The sequence below is a fragment of the Equus asinus genome, chromosome 6 (assembly GCF_041296235.1).
Source record: "Equus asinus isolate D_3611 breed Donkey chromosome 6, EquAss-T2T_v2, whole genome shotgun sequence".
Taxonomy (NCBI): domain Eukaryota; kingdom Metazoa; phylum Chordata; class Mammalia; order Perissodactyla; family Equidae; genus Equus; species Equus asinus.
In genome coordinates, this window is record NC_091795.1 from 50,346,128 (window position 1) to 50,359,434 (window position 13,307).

The following is a 13,307-nucleotide window of genomic DNA, read 5'->3' on the forward strand; positions in this document are numbered from 1 at the left end:
GGAAAGCAGTGCCTCACTTGCTCTTCTGCTACTGTGAGAGATTCCTTGGTGCAAGGAACTGAGCCTAGCCCTGGCCTGGCCACACACAGCTGGGAGGCATTTCAGGAAAAAAGGAGCCATTGTCCCCAGCAGGATGCATGCTTTGCCAGTGTGTCTCTTTGTCAGCCCAAAGCAGGTTGGCTTCTCTGCATGTGGATCAAAAAAGTCCTTCTCAACAAATGTCAAATGTCTTTATGCTTGAGAAGATCCCCAGGAATGGATGTGGTTGAGATATCTAATTGTAACAGTGTTTATTTTTCCTACTCCACTTCAGTACATATGGACTGAGTGGCTGACTTAAAAGAAACAATACCATGTACTACGGGAAAACCAATGTGAGACCCAGGTCCCAGACCTCTAGGAGTTTATCATCTAGTAGTAGAGGGCCCTGGGCACGTAAGCTATGGGCTCTGCCACACCCGATGTCTCCTATGGAGGGGGAACCTGCCCACTAGAGTCCCTGCTCAGAGAGATAACATCAAGTTGTTCTATATCCAGGAATGGCCACTGACTGGGCCAGGAGCAGGGAGCCAGCCCAAGGGCCACCCCCCACAGGCTAGGCAGTGCCCTCAAGTGGGCTTGCATGGAAAGATAAGCAGGGCCAAATCTATGGGAATGGGAACTAGAAGCTGGTTGCATGTGGAGGAGGAAGAGGGCATATGCATGGGTAGGAGCTGGGTCCTTAAAGGCCATGCTCTGGAGAGAAGCTCCTATGGCCTGGCTTCACCACTGTCTCTGCCTTTGCTGAGGCCCAGCTGGTTTCCTTTTTCTGGGCTCCTCTGTATATGTATCCTTTCAAAACCCACCCCTTAATACATATACCTACACATACATTCCCCTCATCACCAGCACTGTTATGGTAACAAGAGAATCACTATTCCTGACCAAGAGGGAAGAGGAAGCAGAGAAGTTATGCGATAATCATGGTAGGAGTTGGAGGGCTTGTGTTCTTTTTTTTTTTAAAATGTTATCTTTTTGAGGAAGATTAGCCCTGAGCTAACTGCTGCCAATCCTCCTCTTTTTGCTGAGGAAGGCTGGCCCTGAACTAACATCCGTGCCCACCTTCCTCTACTTTCTATGTGGGATGCCTACCACAGAATGGTGTGCCAAGCGGTGCCATGTCTGCACCCGGGATCCGAACCGGCGAACCCCAGGCCGCCGAAACGGAACGTGCGCACTTCACCGCTGTGCCACTAGGTGGCCCCTGGGCTTGTGTTCTTAAATCTTTAGTCTAGATGTAGTTTGAAGCTTGCCCAGGCCTGACACAGCCACAGGGATTGTAAGCTCCATGAGGGTTGCCTAATGTTTACTGCTGTATCTCCTAGATCAATGCCTGCACAAGGTTGGTGATCAATAAGTGCTGGCAGAATGAACGATTGAATAGACTGGGAACCAGAACGATTAGCTGAGGTTTAGCATTGGCTATCTTCTGTGTATCATGATATGTCTCCCCACTGCTCCATGCCCTGGGAGGCTGACCTATAGTTACTACATTCAACTTGACAACAGAGTTGTCTTCTGACTTCTAGAGGTTCAGCCAAATGGGGAACCCTAGCCAGAGATCAGAGGAAAGGAGGCAAGTGATAACAGGGTATTGATACCCCCATGAAGGATACATTCTTATAAGGCGGCCCTCTTCATACTACCCCACTATCTCTCAATTCTCTCACTTTTTCAGGCCTAGACGTGGTAATGACTCCCAACTCAATGTTACCGGCCCAAGGTAACACCAATCCTTTGCATTTCCCCACCAACCTTTGTAAATAATGCCTTTATTAAACGCTCCTCAAAGCATCCAATTTGAATGTACCATGTTTCCTGCTGAGACCCTGACTGATAGAGGTTCCAAAAATCAAGTGTGCACTTTTTGCTCTCTGGTTTTCCTTATGTATAAGTACATTCTGTTCAATTCTATCAGCAAACACTCATTGCTTCACAGAGACAAATTGGCTGGGAAGATGTTTGCTCAGACTGGCCCAGTATGAGATGAGGGTGGTGGAGTGACAGAAGGAAAGAAAAGGAGTGTCCTGCCTCAAGGTCAGTAAATACACCACATAAACCCTAAGTGAGTAAGACATTTAACTGGATAGCTACCTTCTCCAGCAAGAAGTCTGGGTCCAAGCTTTTGTTAAGCAAGGAAGTTTTCCTTCTTAGATAAAATTAGTTTCTTTGGCTACAATTGCTTTGTTTTGAGTTGTGTTTTACTGGACAACCACAAAATAATAATCAAAAGGGTTCTCTTGGTGAGAAGGCCATTACTCTGCTCTAACTACACAGTTAATTTACCCAAATTAATGCAGCAGAAGCAGAGTGGGGGTGGAATCTTCTTTTCTATGTCATTTATGCCTTTTTAATTTTGATAAGCTCTCAAAAGCAAGGGTTACTGAGCATATCAAGCTGCACTCCTCTTTCAGCCTTTAGTGTGGGGTTAGGGAAAGTGGGTGGAAGCAGTAGGGCTATTTTTATTTTTATGACAATTTTCTCTCTCTGAACATACTAATGGAGAAAAGTACATTTCAAATTTCCTAAAAAGGAAATTAAAATGGTCTTGAATGATCTGAAGCTTTCTCTCACCTCTAAGAGAAATATCTTTCCTCAGCAATTTGGTGCATATTATCTTGTCTACTTGGGATCTGCTTTTAAAGCAGGTTTCACACCAGGCAGATGCAACAGCAGTCTAAGATAGAAATGTCTGATCTCCTGCCTAAGACTCAAATGGAAAAACACAGCATCTGAATTTATTTGTTCTCTTTTTTTTTCCTCTCCCTCATCCCTTTAAAAAAAGATATACTGGTTTCTTTAGTCCTCAGTCTTTTGGCAACAGCCATTTAAAAGAAAGAATCATGTGGTAATTATTAATTTTGCATAGAATTAACTCTGGACTCAGCTTTCATTTGAGATGCAGTTACATGAAAAACAGATTGCATTAATTTCATCCCCTTCGGGGTTGCTTGGCAACAAGGCCTTGTTCCAGATCAGTTCTTCTTCTTGGCCCAGAGTGATCTCTTTGGGGGGTTGCTCATACTAAGGCAATCACCCTGTTGCTGTCACTTCTGAATGTGTCCCTGTGGTCCTGATGGCACAGGGGTTGGTGGCCTGGTCTGGAATAGAGATTCCCTTGGGAGTTAGTATGTGTTGGTGTCATACTGCCCAGGGTGTGTAAAAGCCCTGAGTTTTTCAGCACAGAGAATGAACTATGCTTGGTGGATTTGGGTTTCAAACAATTGAGGTTAGACAGGAAAGACGGAGCATGAGCAAAGTCTGAGCCAATGCTGGAGGGCAGTGGGGCTAAGATGGGATAAATACTAATGGGGTAAATACTGAAGTCCTTTTTTTTTTTTTTTTTTTTAAAAAAAAGCATTACTATGTTCTGATTTGGAAATCTTTCTAAGCTATATTGTTAAATGATAAATGCAAGACCCAGAACAGTATGGATAGAATGCTAGCTTTTTGGGGGGTAGGAAGAGAAGGGAAGGTATGAAAATATTTTCTTTGTGTTTGCATAAAAAAAATACAGATGGTCACTCGTGAGTATTTATGAGAGGTGAGAGTGATGGGGTAGAAAGGGCAGAGGTGAGAACAAGAATTTTCACCTGTGTCTCTCTTTACATTGTTTTGCTTTATAAGCCAAAAGAGTGTGTTACCTAGTCAAAAAAAAATTAAAGAGTAAATATTAAAAAATTATTAGCAACCCAATGCAAGTTGTTAATGTTTGGGAGAGCTTGGAAAGTTGGGTGAAGGGTATATGGGAATTCTTTGTACTATTTTTGCAATTTTTTTGGTGAGTGGAATTACTTCAAAATTAAAGTTAAAAGAAATGTTTTGAATATTAGCAACTCCAAGAAATTGTCTAGTCTTCTCTTCCTGTTTAAACATTATTCTTGCTATCATTTATAAAGGAAGTCAATCTGCACATTTAGAAAATTTTGAGTAACTTGGTAGGAGATGGGGGTATCTTTGAGCAGTCTGAGCTGCAGAGAAGTCTTCATCTGGAAACATTAGCCTCAATCAGAGTGTGGTTCCATCCTTGTCCCAAATGGCTTCAGCTGTGGTCCCTGACGCTCTGAGGAGAAATAAGTGACACCTCCTTAGGGACTGGCCTCTGAGTATGGAATTCCCATGATGAAAGCATCACTCTTCGACTCATATAAGCCCTTAATTGTGCCTTCATGGTTTTCCTGGATACCTTTCAGTGTTTTCTCTCATCTCTGCAGCAGGCGGCCATCTCTTCATCTTCTGAATCACTCTATTTGTATCTTTTTTCACTAGACTAAGCTCCTTGGTAGATACAATGGCTGAGTCATCACTATACACAGCTCCTCTGGCAGAGCATAAGTACATACTTTTTTCTTAAGTTTTTATTTTGAAATAATTATAGATTCACATGAAGTTGCAAAAAATATATATACAGAGAAGCTATAAATACCTATATTTAAAAAAAAAGAAAAAATCTTAAATCAATAACCTAACTTTTCACCTGAAGTAACCGGAAAAGGAAGAGCAAACTAAATCTGAAGCAAGTGGAAGGAAGGGAGCTAAAAAGATTAGAGAGGAAATACATGAAATACAGAATAGAAAAACATGGAGGAAATTAATAAAACCCAAAGTTGGTTTGTGAAAATATCAACAAAATTGACAAACCTAAAGCTAGACTGGTGAAGATAAAAGGTGACAAGACTCAAATGACTAAAAATCAGCAATGAAAGAGAGAATATGACTATCAACCTTACAAAAATAAAAAGGACTATAAAGGAAAACTAAGAACAATTGCATGCCAACAAATTAGATAACAAAGATAAAATAAACATTCCTAAAAAGACAAAAGCTACTGAAACTGAGTAAATAAGAAATAGAAAATCAAAACCACAATGAGATATCACTTCACACCCACCTGGATGGCTATAATCAAAAAGACGGACAATCACATGTGTTAGTGATGATGTGGAGAAAGTGGAACTTTTGTACACTGATGGTGGGAATGTAAAATGGTACAGCATCTTGGAAAACTATGTCAGTCCTTCAAAAAGTCAAACGGAGTTACAACTTGACCCAAAAATTCTACTCGTAGGTATATACTCAAGAAAATTGACAACATGTGTTCAAAGAAAGCTTGTACATAAATGTTCATATCAGCATTATTCGCAATAATCAAAAAGTGAAAACAATTTAGATGTCCATCAGTTAATGCATGAATAAACAAAATGTGGCATATCTATATAATGGAATATTATTCAACCATGGAAAGGAATGAAGTACTGATACATGCTACAATATGGATGAATCTTAAAGGTGAAAGAAGCCAGGCACAAAAGAATACATATTGTATGATTCCATTTATATAAAATATCAAGAAAAGGCAAATCCACAGAGACACAAAGAAGATTAGTAATTTCTAGAGGGTGGGGGAGGTGAGAATGGAGAGTGACTACTAATTCATATGGGGTTTCTTTTGGGGGGATGAAAGTGTTCTGGAATTAGTGGTGATAGTTGCATAACTGAATATACTAAAAACCACTGAATTGTATGGTTTAAAGGTTGATTTTATGGTATATGAATTATATATCAATTAAAAAAAGAATGAGTAGAAGCAATAGCTAATGCCTTTAAAAATGTAATGACAAATTCCACTTACCCTTTACTCATTTCCCCCATTGGTAACATCTTGCATAATTGTAGTCCCATATCACAACTAGGAATGACACTGGTACAACCCACAAAACTTATTCCAATTTCACCAGTTTTACATGCACTCATGTGTGTGCACTTAGTTCTATCCATTTTATCACTTGTATTTTTGTGAAACCACCACCACCGACAATATATAGAATGTTTCATCATCACAAGTATCCTTCCTGCTCCTTGTTTGTACTCATGCCCTCTCTCTCCCTCCATCCCTAACCCCTAGCAGCCACTAATCCGTTCATCTCTATAATTTTATTTCCAAATTTTTTTTTTCTTTGAGGAAGATTAGCCCTGAGCTAACTACTGCCAATCCTCCTCTTTTTGCTGAAGAAGACTGGCCCTGAGCTAACATCCATTCCCATCTTCCTCTACTTTATATGCGGGACACCTACCACAGCATGGCTTTTGCCAAGTGGTGCCGTGTCTGCACCCAGGATCTGAACTGGCGAACCCCGGGCTGCTGAGAAGCAGAACCTGCGAACTTAACTATTTCCAAATTTTAATGTAAATTGTTACACATTATAGAAAATGTTATATAAATGTAACCTTTTGATTTTGTTTTTTTTTTCACTCAGCATAATTCCCTTGAGATCCATTCAAGTTGTTATGTGTATCAATAGTTCATTCCTTTATTTATTCTGTCCATTAATAACTAATATTTAACAACATTTACAATATTAATAGAACTTAATCTAAGAGAAGTTCAACTTACTTTTTTCTTTTACATCTCAATATTGGGTCCTAATAAGAGAGAGAGTCAAAATAATTATGGTCCAAATTATTATTTCAAAAACTTACAAATAAATGCTTAGTGTTAGTATGTCTACATACAACTCAGTTTTTGGTGTAAAGTTCTTTGGCTGCAAGAAAGAACATTTCGTTTACTTCACCAATAGGAATATATCTTAATGCTGGGACGGCCTCTCTTGGTATTTCTTGCACTGTTTATTTTTAGCATAGTTATCTGTGACTGTATGAATGGAGTTGAATGGAGAAGTATTCATCATATTAACTCCAAATTAGAGTACATAGCAGGTTACTGTAACCAATTACAATAGAAATAGGAAGTAGACAGGTAACGCAACTGCCCAGTATTTTTGAGGCCAAAAAGTTAAGCCTAAGGAGTTTAGCCAAGATTCAGGAATGGAAGCCCACAGGAGATACAGTGTGAAGTCAAACTGAGAGCTTAAGAACAAAGCCATACTTTGCTCTTTCTGGCAACGATGACAGTGAATTTTCCACCATTTTCTCAGTGGCTTTAGACAATCTCAGCACCAAGTCCTCTGCACAAGTGCTGCAGAGGGTGGGAATAGAGAGGAAAAATTGAGGGAAAGGCCAAAACATGCAATGGTGCTCTCAGAATGGGCGCAGGTGCACTGGGATCCTTTTCAGGGTGGCGGAGGGAACACGTCCATTCCTTTTATCTTAAAATAAATTTTTATTTTAGAACAGTTTTAGATTTACCGAATGATTGTGAAGATAGAGCAGAGAGTTCTTATATATTCCACATCCTATTTCCCCTATCATTAGCATTTCACATTAGTATGGTACATTTGTCACAAGTAATGGACCAGTCTTATTAAGATGAATGGAAACACTCTTATTAACTAAAGTCCATATTTGAGATTTCCTCACTTTTCCTCTAATGTCCTTTTTCTCCATCAGGATCTCATCCAGAATACCATATTATGTTTTGTGGTTATCTCTCCTTAGGCTCCTTTCAGCTGTGACTGTTTCTCAGACTTCCCTTGTTTTTTGATGATCCTTGAGAGTTTTGAGAAGTCCTGGTCTTATATTTTATAGAATGTCTTTCAACTGTGATGTGTCTGATGTTTTTCACATGGTTAGACAGGGGTAATGTGTTTTTTGGAGGAAGAACACAGAGCACAGAGGTAAAGTGCCATTTTCATCACATTGTATGAAGGGAGCACACTATCAATATGACTTATCACTGCTGATGTTACCCTTGATCACCTGGCTGGGTTAGTGTTTGTCAGGTTTCTCTACTGTAAAGTTACTCTTTTTTTCTCTTTCCATACTGTACTCTTTGGAAAAAGGTCACTACACACAGACCACATTATTTATTTATTTATTTATTGAGCAAGATTAGCCCTGAGATAACTAATGCCAATCCTCCTCTTTTTGCTGAGGAAGACTGGCCCTGACCTAACATCCATGCTTGTCTTCCTCTACTTTATACATGGGATGCCTACCACAGCATGGTGTGCCGAGTGGTGCCATGTTCGCACCTGGGATCCGAACCAGCAAACCCCAGGCTGCCGAGAAGCAGAACGTGTGCACTTAACGGCTGAGCCACCGGGCCGGCCCCCACAGACCACATTTAAACAGTGGGGAATTACGTTCCACCCTCTTAAGGGTAGAATATTTACCTTGATTATTTGCAATTCTTCTGCATGGGAGGTATATCTAATCTCCCCCATTTATTTATTTATTCAATCATTTACTTCTATCAGTATGGACTCCTGAATATTTTACACTTAAAGTTACAATACAATACTACTTTATTCATTTTCTTGCTCAAATTGTTCCACCTTTGGCTATTAGGAACTCTTTCAGTTGGCTTCTATATCACTTTGACATATGACCATCATTGTGGGGTTTTCGATTTTTGTTTTGAGCATTTTTTTACTTCCTGGCAATACAAGATGCTCTAGGCTCAAATTGTATCTTTCCTATCCCATTCCTAGAATCAGCCTTTTCTCCAAGGAGCCCTGGTTCCTTTTATTGGAGAATAGTACTAGAAACCAAGATGTGGACTCTAGATGTGTTCATTGCTACTGGGGTATCATTTCTTTTAGGTCCTCTCAGTTGACAGAGCAAATATAGGTATGTAAACTAACCCATATATATATACACACATATCTATAATTGTTTCTATCTGTAACCACTTGTACCTGTATTAATTTAAACATGAGTTCATACTGATATTTCCAAATCAAATCCATTACAACACGGATTATTCTAACTTCTCCTTGCTTATCCGTAACCTCCAACAACAACCTTGTTCCCATCACCCATCATTCATTTATTTAATTCTTCAATTCCAGTGTACATGTGTAGTGGTTTCAGAATTGCTAGCCCATACCCCCATAGGAAATAGTACCTATATACAATTCCTTTTAGTCTTATAGATTCCTATCATTTCCAAAGTTACTTAGGTCAGCGCCTTATTTCCCTACCCGCTTCAGTGAGACTGTTTCATATATTTACATTTGAAATATATTTATGTTCTTTGGTCACATTCTGTGTTCCATCGTGGGAGCTCCAACCTCCTAAACAATTTTTTTAAATTTGCATACGTCAAGATTTATTCTTTGTGATGCAAAGTTCAATGGGTTTTGAAAAATGCTAATGTCTTGTATTCACCATTACAATATCATACAGAATAGTTTCACTGCCCAAGTTTTATCTTTTCAAGCCTCCCCCAGCCTAAACCCCTGGCAGCCACTGATCTGTTTACCATCTCTATAGTTCTGCCTTTTCCAGAATGTCATATAATTGGACTTATAAAGTATGTTTTTTTTTTCAGACTGGCTTCTTTCACTTAGCAGTATGCATTTAAGATTCATCCATGTCTTCAACAGCTCGTTGCTTTTTATTGCTATATAATATTCCACTGTATGGATGTACCAGTTTGTTTACTCATTCACCTACTGAAGGACATTTTGGTTGCTTCCAGTTTTTGGCGATTATGAATCAAGCTGTTATAAACATTCACATGCAGGTTTTTGTGTGGCGATAGTTTTTGAATCAGTTGAGACATCAGTTTTCAAATCAGGAGCATGATTGCTGGATCATATGGTAAGACTATGTTTAGTTTTCTAAGAAACTATTAAATTGTTTTCCAAAGTGGCTCTACCACTTTGGATTTCCAGCAGCAATGTGTGAGAGTTCCTGTTGCTCCTTATCCTTCCCAGCAGTTGGCATTCAGTTTTGGGTTTTTTTTAAGCCATTCTAATAGGTATGTAGTGGTATCACATTGTTGATGTAATTTGCTATTCTCTAATGACAAATGATGTTGAGTATCTTTTCATATGCTTATTTACTATTTGTAGATCTTCTTTGGTGAGGTATCTGTTCAGATGTTTTGTTCATTTTTAAATTGGGTTATTTGCTTATTGTTGAGTTTTACATACTTATTGTTGTATATAAAGTCAAACTTAATAATTTTCCTTTCCAGGGACATGCTATTGGTGTTATATTTAAAGACTCATTCCCATGCAGACTTTCTCCCATGTTTTCTTCAAGAAGTTTTATAGTTTTGCATTTTACATTTAGCTCTATGATACACTTTGAGTTACTTTTTATGTAAGGTGTAAGGTCCGTGACTAGGTTCATTTTTTTGCATACGTACATCCATCACCATTTGTTCAATTACTATTTATTGAAAAGACTTTCCTTTCTCCACTGAATCACCTTTGCCCCTTTGCCAAAGATCAGTTGGTGATATTTGTGTGGGTCTATTTCAGGGCTCTCTATTCTGTCATTGATCCTCGTGTCTATTCTTTCATCACTACTATGTTGCCTTGATTATTGAAGCCTTATAGTACGTCTTAAAATTGGGTAGCGTGAGTCTTCCAACTTTGTTTTTCTTCTTCAGTAATTGTCTTGGCTATTCTAAGTCCTTTGCCTTATGTATAAACTTTAGAATCAGTTTGTTATCTACAAAATAGTTTGCTGACATTTTGATTTGATTATAGTGAATCTACAGATGAAGGTGGGAAGAACTGACATCTTAACAATATTGAGTCTTCCAATCCATGAACATGAAATATATCATGATTTATTTAGATCTTTTTTTATTTCTTTTCTTCAGTGTTTTCTAATTTTCTCCATATAGGTCTTGCACATATTTTGGTAGCCTTATACCTAAGTATTTCATTTATTGGGTGCTATTGTAAATGGAATTGCTTTTTGAAATTTCAAATCCCAATAGTTCATTGCTAGTATATAAGAAAGCAATTGACTTTTGTATATTAACCTTGTATCCTGCAACTTTGCTATAGTCAATTATTAGTTCCATGAGGGTTTTTTTGTTGGTTCTTTGGGATTTTCACGTAATCTGTGAATAGAGTTGTATTTCTTCCTTTCTAATCTGTATACCTTTTATTTCCTTTTCTTGTCTTAATGCACTAGCTAGGAATTTCAGTACAATGCTGAATGGTGTGGTGAGAGAGGACATCCTAGCCTTGTTCCTAACCATAGGGGGAAAGCATCCAGTTTCTCACTATTAAGTATGATGTTAGCTTTAGGTCTTTTTATAGGTGCTCTTTGTCAAACTGAAGAAGTTCCCCTTTCTTTCCAGTTTGCTGAGTTTTTATCATCAATGGCTGTTGAAATTTTAATTAATTGTAGATTCACATGCAGTTGTAAGAAAGAATACAGAGAGATCCACTTACTGTTTACCCAGTTCCCCCAATAGTAACAGCTTGCAAAACAGCATTACAACCAGAATATTGACATTAATAAAATCCACCAGTCTTATTCAGATTTCTTTAGTTTGACTTGTACTCATTTGTGTGTGTGTGTGTGTTTACACAGTTTAATCACATGATTAGGTTTGTGTATCCATCACCACAGTCAAGATACAGAACAGTTACATAAACCACAAGGATCTCTCTTGTTGCTTTTTATAATCACACCCATCTCCATCCTGCTCCTTCTCCCTACATCCCTAATCCCTGGCAACCACTAATCTGTTCTCCATTTCTAAATTTTGTTATTTTAAGAATGTTATATAAACTGAATCAAACAGTGTTTATCTTTTTGGATGGGCTTTTTTTTCTTTTGACTCAGCATAATTCCTTGAGATCTATCCAAGTTGTTTCTGTGTATCAATAGCTCATTTCTTTTTATCACTGCATAGTGTTCTATGATATAGAAGTACCAAAGTTTCTTTATCCATTCACCTGTTGAAGGACATCTGGGTTATTTCAGCTTTTTGGCTATTAAGAATAAAACTGCTATAAGCATTCGAGTACAGGTTTTTGTGTGAGCATAGGTTTTGATTACTCTAGGATAAAAATCCAAGGAGTACAATTGCTGGGTCATATTGATGAGGATTTTTAGGCTGGTTAATTTTAAAACTGCAGATGAGAAGCAGGCTCCGAGGAGTGGAATTTGCTTGCCCCTCTGTTGGGAAACATTTACATTTCTAAGGGAAACCTCTATCTGTAAAGATGCCTCCTCTCTGTGCCAGGAAGAAGGAGATGGCCTTATCTCTGGAAACTCTTAATGGGGAAGGCAAGGACTTAAGTTGTTTACTGTCCGGCAACCTCATGTAACTGACCTCCCCACCCCAAAATCCTCCTTTGTCTTTAGCTGAAGATAATATTTAAGCGGTGACTTCTGCCATTTACTCAATCCAGTTTGATTCTTATCTAAAAGTTGTGGGACTGCCCAATGGCCGGACCCTACTGGCACTGACACCATTTTAACTTTTTTACATATTCTTTCCTTTGTCTTGTAAAGAGATAACTCACATACCTATGCCTTAAATTTAGCTCTAACCCTCAACTTGGGGCAGCAGAAGCTCTGACTGCCCATGGGTCCTGTCCCCATGCTATTCTATACTATTCTCTAAATAAAAGAGCACTACTGCCAGATCTTAAGAGTCTAAGAAATCTTTCTTTCCACTCCTTGGCTCACCGACCCCGCGTCAATATGGTAAGCGTGTTTGGGTCTGTAAGAAACTGCCAAACTGTTTTCCAGGGTGGCTGTATCATTTTAAATTCTCACCAGCAATGTCTGAGTGATTCAGTTTCTCTGCATCCTTACTAGCATTTGGTTTATCACTATTTTTGTTTTAGCCATTCTGATAGATGTGTACATACTTTCTTTTGGAAAGCCATAAACATTTGTAAAAAAAACTCAGCCAATGCTAACTAGCTAATGTTTCCTGTATGCCTGACTCCAAGTTAAGCTATTTGAGCGTGGAGGAGACCAAGCTCCTGTATGCGAGGGACTGGAGAGGCCAGACTAGAGCATGAGAGGATGGCAGTTCCTCCAAAGGCAGCCCTATGAGCCCTGCGGGCTGACTGGTGTAGGGGAGGAAGACATTTCCTCTTCCCAAATGTGGGTTCGTCTGGCTGGAGAACGAATTAAATTCACATGAGACAGAATAGCAAGAGAAAATTAAACAGAGCTTTATGAGGAACCACGGCCCGGGGCCTTTCTTCCCGAAGGAAGAAAGGGCACCGAAGAAGTGGGGTGCACAGAGTGGTTCTATACCCCCAAACAGGGTGTTTCACATGTGATTGAAATGTCCCTCCCACAATAGTCACAAGATTGCCCTGTCGGCACAGCGCTCGATGGACACAGCAGGTAGTGGTCTGCTATCTCCGAGGGCGTAGCAGGAGGCAAGTCTATGTCTGGAGCTGGGTGGTCACAAGTGAGCGCAGCAATCAGTTCCTAGCCTAAGGAAAGATGCTTAATCCTTAAAGAAATGCCAATGTTGGGAGGGGGAGGGAAGTCAGTTACAGGAGGTTACCAGAGAAGCACAATAAAATGCAGATTTAAGTCCTTGCCTTTGGTATTGATTAAGAGTTTCTAGAGACAAGGTCATC

General features: G+C 39.1%; 1 protein-coding gene and 1 pseudogene across 2 annotated transcripts in view; both read right to left on the bottom strand.

Annotated features, from left to right (window-relative positions):
- The window catches only part of COMMD1 (copper metabolism domain containing 1), a 229,084-nt gene that overhangs the window by 42,413 nt on the left and 173,364 nt on the right, over positions 1-13,307 (bottom strand). The gene's annotated exons all lie outside the window — the stretch shown is intronic.
- LOC139045580 (phosphatidylinositol N-acetylglucosaminyltransferase subunit P-like) lies at positions 6,556-6,923 on the bottom strand (annotated as a pseudogene).